Genomic DNA, 16193 nt, shown 5'->3' with positions numbered 1-16193 from the left:
TTAGTAAAATAACTTGGTTATCATTCAGCTAGTGTTAGGAACATAAATTGTGACTAAGGTTTGGTGGAAGATTTTAATTCAGAACTTATGAAAACAAGACATTTGTACTCAGAGCCGGTTTCAGCCGGGTTGGTAACGAAAGGGTTAAATCTTATGAAATATGGTAAAAATGCAAGAAAATTACATTTCCTTGTAATCAAACAGTATGGAGTGGGACCAGATGTGTGTGGCATCACTGGCAGGTTTACTAACAGACTATGGCAGTTAGCATTCTTACAAAAATGTATTTTATCAACAAATAGGGTTCATCTAAACAATCTCTGGAGTAGCGTTACTTGATAGGGTCCATAGCACTGAGATTGGGGAATTGCTCCAGGTAGTAGTGCTACTTTGCATGGAGAGATATGGTTTCAGTCCTATATCAGGGTTTCTTTTTTTGTCCTAAGATACTTATAAAAATATGAAGTAGCACCAACAAATGGCATTTCTCCAAAGAGTTTCTGGAGTAAAGTTATTAAACACTTTCGTTACCAAACCTGGCTGAAACAGCCTCTGGCTCTGTAGTGCAAAATGTCTTGTTTTCCTAAGTTTTGAATTAAAATCTTCCACCAAACCTTAGTCACAATTTATGTTCCTAATACTAGCTTAATGATAACCAAGTTATTTTACTAAATTCTTTTTGTTATATTTTAAATTAATTGAAAGAAACACAGAGCATCTCAAAATAAATATGGTAACAAAAGGGTTAAAATATATAATAGAGAAACAATTCTTTACCCTTTTGATACCAACCTGGCTGAAACAGCCTCTGGCTCTGTAGTACAAATGTCTTGTTTTCATAAGTTCTGAATTAAAATCTTCCACCAAACCTTAGTCACAATTTATGTTCCCAACACTAGCTTAATGATAACCAAGTTATTTTACTAAATTCTTTGTTATATTTAAAATTAATTCAAAGAAACACAGAACCTCAACAGAAATACAGTAACGAAAGGGTTAACAGGGTGAATAGCACGGAGATCAAGGAATCTCTCCAGGTCAAGTCACGACTTCTCCAACTTGAGAGGTTACGGTTCTGATACTACGGGTCATGTGATTAGAATGCCACAATGAATAAACCCTGCAAGATGGAATTCTTCAACCAAGCCAAATGGAAGACCCAGAGGTAGATAAAGAATGAGATCATCAACATCATCGTTTAACATCTACTTTCCATGCTGGCATGGGTTGGACGGTTTGGCATGGAGCTGGCCAGCTGGGAGCTATCCAGACTCCAAATGTCTGTTGCTGCATGGTTTCTACGGCTGGATGCCTTTCCTAATGCCAACCACTTCGTGTGTGCTGGGTACTTTATATGTGGCACTGGCACCTGAAAGGCCAGTCCTGTATGTGTAGAAGACAGCGATTTCGCTCATCTTGACACATCATCATCATTTAACTTCCGCTTTCCATGCTAGCATGGGTTGAACGATTTCACTGGAGGCTGGCGAACCAGGTGGCTGCACCAGACTTCAATCTTGATCTGGCAGACTTTCTACAGCTGGATGACCTTCCTAATGCCAACCACTCCGAGAGTGTAGTGGGTGCTTTTACGTGCCACCTGCACGAGGGCCAGTCAGGCAGTACTGGCAATGACCTCGCTCAAATCTTTTTACACATGCCACCGACACAGGTGCCAGTAAGGCGACGCTGGTAACAATCACGCTCGAATGGTGTCTTATGTGCCACCAGCACAGAGGCTAGATAGCGGCTCTGGCAGCGATCACACTTGGATGGTGCTCTGACACCTCTTATCAAAATCAAATACAGCAAATTGCCACATCTCCTGGTCCCTTGTCGATTCCTAAGAAAGACCCAAGGTCCGAAGATCCTGGATAATATCCATAGCCTCAGTTGGTCCCGTTTGGGAATCCTACATGGAAACTCTACCCCAACAACTCTTAAAGAAACGGTGAACAGAAAAACTGGATGAGTGGGTGTCCATATCCTATCTGTTGGAATGCAGTCTACCACATAATTAGATGGAGACACAACTGACCATCCTTCCTTTCTTCCTACGACTAAAATTACAGCAGCTAATAATCACTCAACTGAAAATCTAAAACGAAAAAAAAGGTCAAATTGGTGGGTTGTGACCTTAAAGCGATGATTAATCTTCCAGAAAAGAATCCTTGCTCACATTCCAGGTTTTGAACACACCCTTCACTTGTGACTAACAGCTTTATATGAATAAACTACGTAGCTGCTTGCCCTGCTAGAAATAGCAACCAAAGTTGATGGCACTGTTTAACACTTTCGTTACTTAGCTAAAACCAGGTCTGAATACAAATGTCTTGTTTTCATAAGTTTTGAATTAAAATCTTCCACCAAACCTTAGTCACAATTTATGTTCCTAACACTAGCTTAATGATAACCAAGTTATTTTACTAAATTCTTTGTTATATTTAAAATAATTGAAACAAACTCAGCATCTCAACAGAAATATGGTAACAAAAGGGTTAAAATATATAATAGAGAAACAATTCTTAACCCTTTCGATACCAACCTGCCTGAAACTGCCTCTGGTTCTGTAGTACAAATGTCTTGTTTTCAAAGGTTCTGAATTAAAATCTTCCACCAAACCTTAGTCGCAATTTATGTTCCTAACACTAGCTTAATGATAACCAAGTTATTTTACTAAATTCTTTGTTATATTTAAAGTAATTGAAACAAACTCAGCATCTCAACAGAAATATGGTAACAAAAGGGTTAAAATATATAAGAAAACAATTCTTAACCCTTTCGATACCAACCTGCCTGAAACTGCCTCTGGTTCTGTAGTACAAATGTCTTGTTTTCAAAGGTTCTGAATTAAAATCTTCTCACCAAACCTTAGTCGCAATTTATGTTCCTACACTAGCTTAATGATAACCAAGTTATTTTACTAAATTCTTTGTTATATTTAAAGTAATTGAAAGAAACAGAGCATCTCAACAGAAATATGGTAACAAAAGGGTTAAAATATATAATAGAGAAACAATTCTTAACCCTTTTGATACCATCCTGCCTGAAACCACCTCTGGCTCTGTTGTACAAATGTCTTGTTTTCATAAATTTTGCATTAAAATCTTCCACCAAACCTTAGTCACAATTTATGTTCCTAACACTAGCTTAATGATAACCAAGTTATTTTACTAAATTCTTTGTTATATTTAAAATTAATTGAAAGAAACACAGAGCATCTCAACAGAAATATGGTAACAAAAGGGTCAAGGAAAACCTAGATTTACCTTATGTCAGGCAAATATGACCCTGGTTTTCTGCATAAAAGGTAAATTATGGGATAATTACAGGTGGAATTCCTTTGATCAGTCTGCGTGATATGGTTGACCTGGGGCTGAACAAGTTTACATAGTAAAGATACAGACTCATTAAAAGGAAGGCCCTGGATAGGAATTAAACAATGGATTCATTTGTAACACATTTCTGACAAAGAGCCAGTGATGGAAATATTAAAGGCAACAGGAATAAGATAGATGGCAGGGGAGTTTATTATTATAATCTTAATGATTTCAAATTGTAACACAAGGCCAGCAATTTCGGAGGAGAGGGTAAGTCGATTACACTAACCCCCAGTGCTCAATTGGTCTTACTTGATCGACCCCAAAAGGGCGAAACACTAAGTCAACCTTAGCAAAATTTGAAGTCAGCACATAAGGACCAACACCAACACCAGTGATGGGGTGGGACAAACAAATGTGTGCATGTGTCTTGCTTTCAGTTTCCTTCTACCAAATCCAATCACAAGGCTTTCGTTGGCCCAAGGCAACAGTAAAAGACACTTTTCCAAGTTATCCCACAGTGGGAGTGAACCCAGAACCATAAAGTTGGGGAGCAAACACCTCGCCACACAGCCATGCCAATTCCCACACAACCAGGCATGTTTTTACAAGATATTCTTTTCTTCTCTAGACACAAGGCCAGAAATTTTGGGGCGGGGGCCAGTCAACTAGGTTCACCCCAGTATGCAACTGGAACTTAATTTATCGACCCCGAAGGATGAAAGGCAAAGTCGACCTCAGGGGAATTTGGACTCAGAACGTAACGGCAGACGAAATACGGCTACGCATTTCGCCCGGCATGCTAATGTATCTGCCAGCTCACCGCCTTAAGAGGATATTCTTTTCTACTCTAGGAACAAGGCCTGAAATTTTGGGGGAGGGGGCCAGTCGATTAGATCAACCCCAGTATGCAACTGGTACTTTATCAACTCCGAAAGGATGAAAAGCAAAGTCAACCTCGGGGGAATTTGAACTTAGAACAAAGACAAAATACCTATTTCTTTATTACCCACAAGGGGCTAAACACAGAGGGGACAAACAAGGACAGACAAACAGATTAAGTCGATTATACCGACCCCAGTGCGTAACTGGTACTTAATTTATCGACCCCAAAAGGATGAAAGGCAAAGTCAACCTCGGCAGAATTTGAACTCAGAACGTAGCGGCAGACGAAATACCGCTAAGCATTTCGCCCGGGGTGCTAACGTTTCTGCCAGTTTGCCACCTTGTTTTTACTCGCAGCCATGTCTTTGCAAGATATTGCAAAATGAACGACACTGCTTGTATAACAGTGACACTCATTTACAACTATCACACAGCTGTATGAAGACAAGGAGACTGAAAACCTACACAAACCTGCACACACACACACACACACACACACACATTACAACAGGCTTCTGTGTACTGAATTCCATTCAAAGCTTTTGGCCAGTCTGGAGCCCAAGGTGCCATGCAGTGGAACTCAACCCAATCCTAAAAACCAAGACAGTAAAACTATTTTGCCTTCAAATGAACAAAACACATTTTCCTCTAACTTCCACATTTATGTTGCCATGGATACATGGGAGTGCTTATCTCAAGAGGCTGAAATGAAGACACCGTAGCCTCCTACACGAAGACATTGCAAGAATTCAGCACACACCCTTCTGAGATTTGGGTTTTTATCTTCCTTCCCCGTTCAGTTACCAAATAATATTTATACATTTGTATATTTTTAAACCCTGACTCATAAAATATGACTATGAAAATGGATTTTAATTACAAGGGTGAGAACACCAGGGAAACTCCTTTACAGCATTTGCTTCACCTCTTTAGGTTATGAGTTCAAATCCAACAGAAGTCAACTATGCTTTTTTTTTTTCTTCTGTGGTCAATAACAAGCACTGGGAATAATATAATGAACTCTAAAAAAAAAAAAGCATTATTGGGTTTATGCCTAAATTAGAAACATTATCATCATTTCTATTTTACTACCCAAAAGGGGCTAAACACAAAAAGGACAAACAAGGATAGACAATGGGATTAAGTCGATTATATCGACCCCAGTGCGTAACTGGTACTTAATTAATCGACCCCGAAAGGATGAAAGGCAAAGTCAACCTCGGCGGAATTTGAACTCTGAACGTAGCAGCAGACGGAATACCGTTAAGCATTTCGCCCATCGTGCTACATTTCTGCCAGCTTGCCACCTTCGTCACAAATGATGAAAGAAAAAAAAAGTTAACAGATGCTATTTATCTATTCTTTAAAACCTACCTTTGTAAAAAAAAAAGGGCTTTTTACTATAATATTTACTGTTTTATCTGCATCACTATCTCCTACAACAATTTGTTTTTGTGGATATTGAATTCCAGTCAATCATATGATCACGAGATCATTAAGTACCAGTTGTACACTTGGGGACAGAGGGATGATGTAATCAACTAAAACCTCCCCCTAAAACTGCTGGCCTTGGGCCAAAATCTGAAACCGTAACTAACCTTTTTGTTACCATACTTCTATTGAAATATGCTACATTCATCTAACCCTTTTGATACCAACCCGGCCAAAACCACCTCAGTGTCCGTAGTACAAATGTCTTCTTTTCATAAGTTTTGAATTAAAATCTTCCACCAAACCTTAGTCACAATTTATGTTCCTAACACTAGCTTAATGATAACCAAGTTATTTTACTAAATTCTTGTTGCATTTAAAATTAATTGAAAGAAACACAGAGCATCTCAACAGAAATATGGTAACAAAAGGGTTAAAATATATAATAGAGAAACAATTCTTAACCCTTTTGATACCAACCTGGTTGAAACCACCTCTGGCTCTTGTTTTCATAAGTTTTGAATTAAAATCTTCCACCAAACCTTAGTCACAATTTATGTTCCTAACACTAGCTTAATGATAACCAAGTTATTTTACTAAATTCTTTGTTGCATTTAAAATTAATTGAATGAAACACAGAGCATCTCAACAGAAATATGGCAACGAAAGGGTTAAGTGTATTTCGAAAATAATGAATTTGGTAAAATTGTCAAAGTTGGTGATTGGAACAACAAAAGTTTCCAGGTTTTCATTTACATGACTTTCAAAAAGCAAGTTTTTGTATCCTAAAACGAAGGGAAGTCTTGAGAAAGCTGGTATCAGAAGGGTGGTTAGAACATTATGGAATTTTGATGGAATGAGGTTTAAATTACGATAAGTTTTAAATGGAAAAGGGCAGTTTTGAGAAAGCAGACGGAGTGGTTATATAAACCGAGTACCAAGCACTGCAGTGAGGAACAGGTCAATGTTATAAGCAGTTGCAAGTGAGGAAGAAGCAACATATGATTTAGGAAACTATCACGAATCCCATGCAGCACTTTGTCTCTAGAACTTCATACATGTCACAAGAGAGAGAGAGAGAGAGGGGGAGAGAGGGGAGAGAGACACTCAGAGAGAGAGAGACAGACAGGGACAGAGAGAGAGAGACAGACAGGGACAGAGAGAGAGAGACAGACAGGGACAGAGAGAGAGAGAGACAGACAGGACAGAGAGAGAGAGAGAGAGACAGACAGGGACAGAGAGAGAGAGAGAGAGAGACAGACAGGGACAGAGAGAGAGAGAGAGACAGACAGGGACAGAGGAGAGAGAGAGACAGACAGGGACAGAGAGAGAGAGAGAGAGACAGACAGGGACAGAGAGAGAGAGAGAGACAGACAGGCAGAAGAAGAGAGAGACAGGAGGGGACACAGAGAAGAGAGACAGGGACAGAGAGAGAGAGAGACAGGGACAGAGAGAGAGAGAGAGACAGGGACAGAGAGAGAGAGAGACAGACAGGGACAGAGAGAGAGACAGACAGACAGGGACAGAGAGAGAGAGAGACAGACAGGGACAGAGAGAGACAGACAGGGACAGAGAGAGAGAGAGAGAGAGACAGACAGGGACAGAGAGAGAGACAGGGACAGAGAGAGAGAGAGAGAGACAGGGACAGAGAGAGAGAGAGAGACAGGGACAGAGAGAGAGAGAGAGAGACAGGGACAGAGAGAGAGACAGACAGACAGGGACAGAGAGAGAGAGAGACAGACAGGGACAGAGAGAGAGAGAGAGACAGACGGACACAGACAGAAAGAGAAGAGACAGACAGGGACAGAGAGAGAGACAGACAAACAGGACAGAGAGAGAGAGAGAGAGACAGACAAACAGGGACAGAGAGAGAGAGACAGACAGACGGACAGAGAGACAGACACAGGGAGAGAGAGAGAAAGAGACAGGGAGAGAGAGAGAGAGAAAGAGACACAGAGAGGGAGAGAGGGAGAGGTTTTTAACCCCAATGATGGTGAAAGGAAGAGGAAAAGAAGAGTAATAGATGAAAGCGTTTGTCGGGTGACCCGGAATGACCATCAAATAAATGGATCATCTCACTACCACGACCACCACCAGGACTACAACAAAAGTAACCCCTCCCCCCTACACCATTCGGTGGGGGAGGCCATCTGCCTTCAAACAGATTAACAAGCTTCCTGCTAATAGAGAGGGGGGTTACCTACAAACCCTCCCCTTCCTACTTCCTACAAATGCCTCACACACACACCCACACTCATATCCCTAGGAATTGTATTATACATTTAGAGGGAGGCTAAACAGGGGATTTCGCATATAATCCTTATCTTTTATAAAATAGAACAATACTTAATACTTTCTTTTCAGGTATCACAATGCCAGCATCATTATCATCATCATCATCAGCGTCACCATCGCCCAAAGACAAATATTTACCTTTTTTCTTTTTTTCGTTTAATTTACGTTAATAGAATTAAACCCCCCCCCCCCCCGGAGACAAAAAATTTCATTGTCCCCCGACCACTCCTTCCTTTGAAATCTATTCACGGAGGAGGTTCAATCCAATATCAGGATCAAAACATGATGTAGGGGGGGGGGGACTAGACACCTGCTGTTTTGTGAAGGGGACCCTATTTAACGGCAAAAGTTAAACCGGGGTTAGATTAATTATAGACACCAACTTTTGTAGTTTTATTAGAGTTTTTGTTTTTTTAATTAAAATATAACTTTCAGGGGCACTACAAACAGATTACTATGACTAATACATAAATCTACAACAACTCACTCATCATCATCCAAACCAGCTTCTTATAAGTGGGTCTGTCTGTGTGTCTCCCTCTTTTCAAAGCTAAAAAAACTAAGGAAGCAAAATATGTTGTTTGCAACCTCCTCAAGCAACTTCTGTCTGTTAGGCCCCACCATTCACAAAACCTTATTTTAATTGATTCAGACCTGAATTTTTCTAGCTGTTCGTGTGTGTGTGTGTGTATGTATGTACCCATCACTGCTTGACAACCTATTTCTTTACTACCCACAAGGGGCTAAACACAGAAGGAACAAACAAGGACAGACAGACGGATTAAGTCGATTCAGTCGATTACATCGACCCCAGTACGTAACTGGTACTTAATTTATCGACCCCGAAAGGATGAAAGGCAAAGGCGACCTCGGCAGAATTTGAACTCAGAACGTAGCGGCAGGCGAAATACCACTGAACATTTCACCCGGTGTGCTAACGTTTCTGCTAGCTCACTGCTTGACAACCGGTCTTGGTTTGTTCACACCCTGACAGTTCGACAGAAAGACCAATAAAAATTAAGCAATGGGGTCAATTTGACTAAAAAAAAACCCTTGAAAGGCAGTGCTCCAGTATGGCCACATCAAATGACAAAGTAAAAGGTATAAAAAAAAAAGCCCCTATCCCCTTTCCCACCCATGGCAATTCTTATTGAAGTAAAAATCTATAAATTATGACAAAAAATTCCGTCTATTGCTCAACAGCCCAATAAATAACATTAAAATTTATAGAAACACAAAAAAAAATCAGAAAAACCCGTGTGGCTCACATGCAAGTCACAGCCCACCCATTAGAATGACAGTAAGCTTAAGAGGCAGAATCTGGCCAGTTTGGACATAAAACAGGCAGAATATTCAGGCCTGAAATGGATGGTTTAAATGCCAGAATGGTTAATGATATAATGGAGAAAATTAAAACTGATAACCTATAATTTGAGATGCAGAATCCAATTAGAACGCAACCCCCTAACACTCCTCAATACTTCAGTTACCATAATTCTGTTGCAATACACACCATGGTACGGGTACAGCTGTGTGGTAAGAAGCTTGCTTCCCAACCACATGGTTCTAGGTTCAGTCCCACTGCATGGCATTTTGGGCAAGTGTCTACTATGACTAAGGCCAACGAAAGCCTTGTGAGCCCCTTGTGTGTGTGCTTGACAACCTGTGTCGGTGTGTTTACATCTCCATTACTTAGGAGTTCAACAAGAGAGATTGATAGAATAAGTACCAGGGTCAATTCCTTCGATTAAAGCTTCCTGATGGTAGTGTCCCCCCCAGGACTGCTGCAATCTAACGACTGAAACAAGCGAAAGATGTTTGAAACAAATTAACTATTTTGATATTGATACCAACCCACCTGAAATTGTCCCCAGCTATTTTTAATAGAAACGGGTGGTCAACTGATCCAAAGTAAGACCTTCGCCAGCGCAACGCAACTGGCACCCATGCAGATGGTACATAAAAGTACCAGTGCCACGCAAAAAGCACCCATTGCACTCTTGGAGTGGTTGGCATTAGGAAGGGCATCCAGCCATAGGAACCAAACATAATTAGGATGGAATTTGGTGCAGCTCTGGTTTAGCAGTTCCAGTCAAACCCATGCCAGCATGGAAAGCAGACACCAAATGATGATGATGATCCAAAATCCACTTTCATAATGACAAATTTTACTAAATTCTTCCATTATTTTCAAAACCCTTCGCAATGCATAACAAAAGGGTTAAATGTGAGGATTTGAGACCAAGGGGTTACCTATTTCTTTACTACCCACAAGGGGCTAAACACAGAGGGGACAAACAAGGACAGACAAACGGATTAAGTCGATTACATCTACCACATCGTGTAACTGGTACTTAATTTATCGACCCCAGAAGGATGAAAGGCACAGTTGACCTCGGCGGAATTTGAACTCAGAACATAGCGACAGACGAAATACCGCTTATCATTTCGCCCGGCATGCTGACGTTTCTGCCAACTAGCCGCCTTTTTGAGACCAAGGGGTTACCTCAACCAGGTTAGCACGTACACCTTAATATGCAACCCCAACTCACACAGAGCTTCCTTTGTAATTAAGTAAAACAGAAGGAAATTTATATTTATAGAATGAAAACTGTTGAGAGCCAGAAGGACACCCAAGGGCCACAGCTGAGGACCCCTTGCTATTTTAACTGTCATCACCCACTACCACCCACCCTGCTGTGCAACTGTCCACCCATCACTGCTTGACCATAAACCATATCACAAATGAGAGGAAGCTCTTTGGCTCTGCCATAGGTCTTGTCTTGAGACAGCATCCACCCGGGGTGGGTTGAGCTGGCTTCATTTATCCAGCTCAACCCACCCCGGGTGGATGCTGTCTCAAGACGGGTAACCTCTAGTGCTGATAGCATCCTAAATGCATTCACTGCAGACTAAAGTGGTTGGTGCCGGATCAGGAGAAGAGGGGGGATTCTGCAGTAAAGATGAGAAAAAAAAACAAACAAAAATAGCAGCTACAGAAGTTGGTCAGATGAATGTTGGTGTGTGCCAGATGACTAAGAACTGCAACAGATGATGGCTAGGTGTGGTTAGACTTAGTCAACCCACGTCAGTCAAACCACACAAAAAAAAAAAAAAAAAAAAAAGAAATGGCTGGGTGGTTAAGTACTTTGCTTTGCAACCATGAGGTTTCAGGTTCTGTCCCAGTGCACAGCACCTTAGGAATGTATCTTCTAAAGCCCTGGGCCAACCAATGCCTTGCGAGTGGATTTGTTAAGACACCTTGGGCAAGTGTCTTCTACTATAGCCTCGGGCCGACCCAAGCCTTGTGAGTGAATTTGGTAGACGGAAACTGAAGGAAGCTCGTTGTATATATGTATGTGTGTTTGTCCCCCCCAACATCGCTTGACAACCGATGCTGGTGTGTTTTTGTCCCTGTCACTTAGCGGTTCGGCAAAAGAAACCGATAGAATAAGTACTAGGCTTACAAAGAATAAGTCCCGGGGTCGATTTGATCGACTAAAGGTGGTGCTCCAGCATGGCCACAGTCAAATGACTGAAACAAGTAAAAGAGTAAAGAGAGTAAGAGTAAACTGTGTGGAAGCCCACTGTGTGTGTATGCATTCCAACCACGACCCTCACTGCTTGATAGTTGGTGTTGGTTTATTTATGTCCCTGTAACTTAGCAAATTCAGAAGAAATGTCCAATAGAATAAATAGGGTTTTACCAAAGAAAAAATAAAGAAAGCATAAGTGGGTCGATCTGACTAAAACCCTTCAAAGCAATGCCCCAGAATGGCCGCAGTCCAATGACTGAAGTAAAAGAAGAAACAAAGCAACCCAAATGATTCAAACATGTCATCCATCCTAGCAACAACTTGCAAGATTTTTTTTTTTTTTTTTTTTACAACCCAAAACACCCCCACCAATCCATTCATGACCACTGCTTCAAACAAAAACAAAAACATCAGCAAGAAATATTTTCTTTGAAATTCTTTGAGAAAATACAATGTCAACCAAAGAATTTGCACCAAATTCTTTACAAAGCAGCTGCACATATTGGCTGCAATTTCTTCCATCTCATAACGGTATTAGTCATTTGTTAGATATTTCAGAACGCATCCAAATAATTTTTTCAGTTGTTGTTTTGCTCAGCAGAGAACTGGTAAACTGCCAACTGATGCTGCCTTAAAATCTTCAAATCAGTAGACATCAGCACCACGTTGCCACCGTGCCAGCACACCCCCCACCGCCATTGCAAATAACCAACAGATTCCATTTCTTCAATTCCTCATATTTGCAACAGTAAAACATTAAGATTCATTTGTTTTCTTTAAATTTGACAACTATGTGTGTGTTTTCGTGTTTGTCAGCAAATAGGCTTCTGTTCAATTTTATTTCACCCCTATGTTGCCAGTTTAATCCTAGCCCTCCATCCTTGCCATCTAGAAGATTACAACTAAACACACACACCATTTATTACATTCAATTTGCAATACATTATTCATTTCATTATCCATCGAAATTGAACCAAATTCAATGACTAGCACCCATGCCAGTGGAGCACTAACAGCTCCATCCGAGCGGCATCACTGCCAAAGCAGCTGTCCGGCACATAAAGAACACCATTTGAGTGTCAGCGTCGCCTCACTGGCACGTGAACAAAACATTCGAGCAAGGTTGTTGCCAGTGCTGCTGGACTGATTCCTGTGCAGGTGGCATGTAAAAAACACCATTTTCGAGCGTGGCCGTTGCCAGTACCACCAGACTGGCCTTTGTGCCGGTGGCACGTAAAAAGCACCTATTATACTCTCAGAGTGGTTGGCGTTAGGAAGGGCATTCAGCTGTAGAAACTTTGCCAGATCAGATTGAAGTCTGGTGCAGCCATCTGGTTCACCAGTCCACAGTCAAATCGTCCAACCCATGCTAGCATGGAAAGCAGACAAATGATGATGATGATCCATCACCTTTTCATTCACATCTCGAGGTATGCTGAAGACCCTTTTCATCTTTGCTTCGATCTTACGTAAGTGTTAGTGAAAGCAAAGAGTTGTCAGACGTATGACAAAAAGGGGCCATCAGTATACCCGAGGCGTGAAGGAAAAGATGGATAATGAATCAAATAAGGCATGGTAAACTGAATGTAATGTAATAAATGATAATGTGTGTGTCTAGTTGTAATCCTCTACATTCCATTCCTTATGAAAAAGGACCTTTACATGTTCATACAACAGTTAAACAAAAGCCCTCCGCCACAACCAATAAAAGTCCACAGAGCAGGAGCGGCTGTGTGGTAAGTAGCTTTCTTATCAACCACATGGTTCCGGGTTCAGTTCCACTGCGTGGCACTTTAGGCAAGTGTCTTCTACTATAGCCTCGGGCCGACCAAAGCCTTGTGAGTGGATTTGGTAGACGGAAACTGAGAGAAGCCCATCATATATATGTATGTATATGTGTGTGTCTGTGTTAGTCCCCCCAATATCATTTGACAACCGATGCTGGTGTGTTTACGTTCCCGTCACTCAGCGGTTCGGCAAAAGAGAACCGATAGAATAAGTACTGGCCTTACAAAAAAGAATAAGTCTCGGGGTAAAGTTGCTCGATTAAAGGCGGTGCTCCAGCATGGCCGCAGTCAAATGACTGAAACAAGTAAAAGAGTAAAAGAGAGAGAGAGCCCCAAATAAAAAAAATATTAGATATTATGCAGGATTTTTTTTTTATGAGGGGTTTCAATATTTTTTTTATCATCATCGTCATTATTATTCCTTTTAACATGGAAGCTATTTTCAATGTTGGAATTCTTTTGTACACATTTTCTCACAACTAAATTCCTCTCTCTCACTCTCTTTCTCTCTCCCCTACTCCCCCCTATTTCCTTCTGTTTACTCATCTTTCATCGACACCAAACTGCCAAAAGGTCATCTCAAATTCACTCTTTGAGGGGCTGGCACCACAACCCCCCCACACACACACACAAGTGCATGCGTGTGCCTCTATATATATGTATGTATGTATGTATGTATGTGTGTGTGTGTGTGAGAGAGCGAGCTGTGTTTTGCAGTATATTTTTTCCCAAGGGTTGAGGACGAATATCTATCCATGCCGCCGCCTCCGCCGCCAACACCGTCATCAAACAGTTATTTTAATTACAAGTCAACGTTTCTCGTTATATTGTCTCAGCCCGGACATAACGAATGACAGCAGCATCCAGACCCCCACCCCCACCCTGCTAGCTGTCAACAACCACCCCCAACACCCGATAGGAAAAGCTTATATATTCTAAATCTACCCCCACAGAAGCCATCAAAGTGAAGTCAGCGAGAAGGGGGGGGGGGGCAGAAATTACAGTAGTATGTCGCACTAATGATTGTCAGCCATTAACAGTAGTAGCAGCAGCAGCAGCAGTAGTAGTAGTAGTAGTATTCCTTTCTAATTACAGTACAAGGCCAGCAGTTTTAGGGGACAGAGCTAAGTCTGATATCATCAGACCCCAGTGCTCAACGGGTACTTTACTTTGTCGACCTCGGCAGAATTTGAACTCAGAACACAAAGATGGATGAAAATGCCTATTTCTTTATTGCCCACAAGGGGCTAAACACAGACGACACACAAGGATAAACGGATTAAGTCGATTATATCCACCCCAGTGCGTAACTGGTACTTAATTTATCGACCCTGAAAGAATGAAAGGCAAAGTTGACCTCGGCAGAATTTGAACTCACAACGTAAAGACAGACGAAATATCTATTTCTTTACTACCCACAAGGGGCTAAACACAGAGGGGACAAACAAGGACAGACAAACGGATCAAGTCAATTACATCGACCCAGTGCGTAACTGGTACTTAATTAATCGACCCTGAAAGGATGAAAGGCAAAGTCGACCCTGAAAGGATGAAAGGCAAAGTCGACCTCAGCGGAATTTGAACACAGAACGTAATGGCAGACGAAATACGGCTTCGCATTTCGCTGTCTTTTCTGATGGATGAAAATACCACCAACCATTCTGTCTGGCTCACTTACAATACTGCCTTACATGGTACTAATAAAGATGATGAGTCATTAGCAAAATTAGTAGTGGTGGTAAGGGTAATGATGGTAATGGCAGTAGTAGTGGTGGTGGTGGTGGTGGTGGCAGCAGTAATAGTGATAGTGGTGGTGGTAGTCCTAATTTTGGCACAAGGCCAGCAATTTTGGAGGGGAGGATTTGAAGTCAATTACACTGGCCCCGGTACTTTATTTCATCAACCCCGCAAGAATGAAAGGCAAAGTTGGTCTTGGCAGAATTTGGATTCAGCAGATAAAGGACTGGAAGAAATCCTGCCCAGCATTTTGTCCAATGTAGTGAAGGATTCCGCTAGCTCACCCCACTCAACAGGAATATAGGTTTCAAATTTTGGTACAAGGCCGGCAAGTATATATATATATATATCAACCCCAGTATTCAACTGGTACTTATTTTATCTACTTCGAAAGGATAAAAAGATAAAGTCAGCCTGAGCGGAATTTGAACTCAGAAAGTAGGGACGGATGAAATGTCGTTAAGCGTTTTGCCCAGCGTGCTAACAATTCTGCCAGTTCGCCACCTTAATGATGAAGGTAAGCTGGTAGAATCGTTAGCATGCCGCGTGAAATGCTTAGCGGTATTTCGTCTGTCGCTACGTTCTGAGTTCAAATTCCGCTGAGGTCAACTTTGCCTTTCATCCTTTCGGGGTTGATTAAATAAGTACCAGTTACGCACTGGGGTCGATATAATCAACTCAATCCGTTTATCTTTGTTTGTCCTCTCTGTGTCTAGCCCCTTGTGGGTAGTAAAGAAATAGGTAATACTGGCCCACTATTAAAACTATGCAGCCCATGGCCAGACATGGTCTTCGAAGGAAGTTCGTTTACAATTATCCCATGGTGTGAAGAGGAGGAGACACAAACAGGCAGGGTGGTAAGAAGCTCGCCGATACTTATTTAATCAACCCTGAACGTTAATCAAGGCTGAAAGGCAATATTGAGACAGTGGATGCCCGAAAGAAAACCAGGCTCAGTTTGCCAGTTGGGGATCGGAAGCGAGTAACTCTGAGAACTGAAAATCTGAGAGAGAGAGGTAGAGAGAGAGATTGAGAGAGAGATATAGACAGAGAGAGAGAGATAGACAGAGAGAGAGAGAGAGATAGAGAGAGCGTGTGTGTGTGTGTACTAAGTTTTAGCCAAAGCAGCAGAGTGGCTCAAGGGCCGAGTTTCATGTGTTGGCACACAAAACTGTCAGAGCTTGAGTCACTGTTACTTCTGC

The 16193-nt window shown here is 41.5% G+C and overlaps 1 protein-coding gene across 2 annotated transcripts in view; it reads right to left on the bottom strand.

Moving 5' to 3' along the window:
• LOC115225839 (retinol dehydrogenase 12) overlaps positions 1-16193 on the bottom strand; it is a 69227-nt gene that overhangs the window by 17063 nt on the left and 35971 nt on the right. Inside the window, exon 1 of one of the 2 annotated variants that reach the window (XM_036514575.1) lies at positions 7572-7587. The exons of the other annotated variant lie outside the window; for it this stretch is intronic. The gene's annotated coding sequence lies outside the window, so the exon portion shown is untranslated. Of the gene's footprint in view, positions 1-7571; positions 7588-16193 lie in introns of those variants that run through there. 2 annotated transcript variants of the gene reach the window in all.

This window comes from Octopus sinensis, linkage group LG28, assembly GCF_006345805.1.
Source record: "Octopus sinensis linkage group LG28, ASM634580v1, whole genome shotgun sequence".
In the NCBI taxonomy this organism is placed as follows: domain Eukaryota; kingdom Metazoa; phylum Mollusca; class Cephalopoda; order Octopoda; family Octopodidae; genus Octopus; species Octopus sinensis.
The sequence above is the reverse complement of the archived record's forward strand: the minus strand, read 5'-3'. Positions and strand labels throughout refer to the sequence as shown.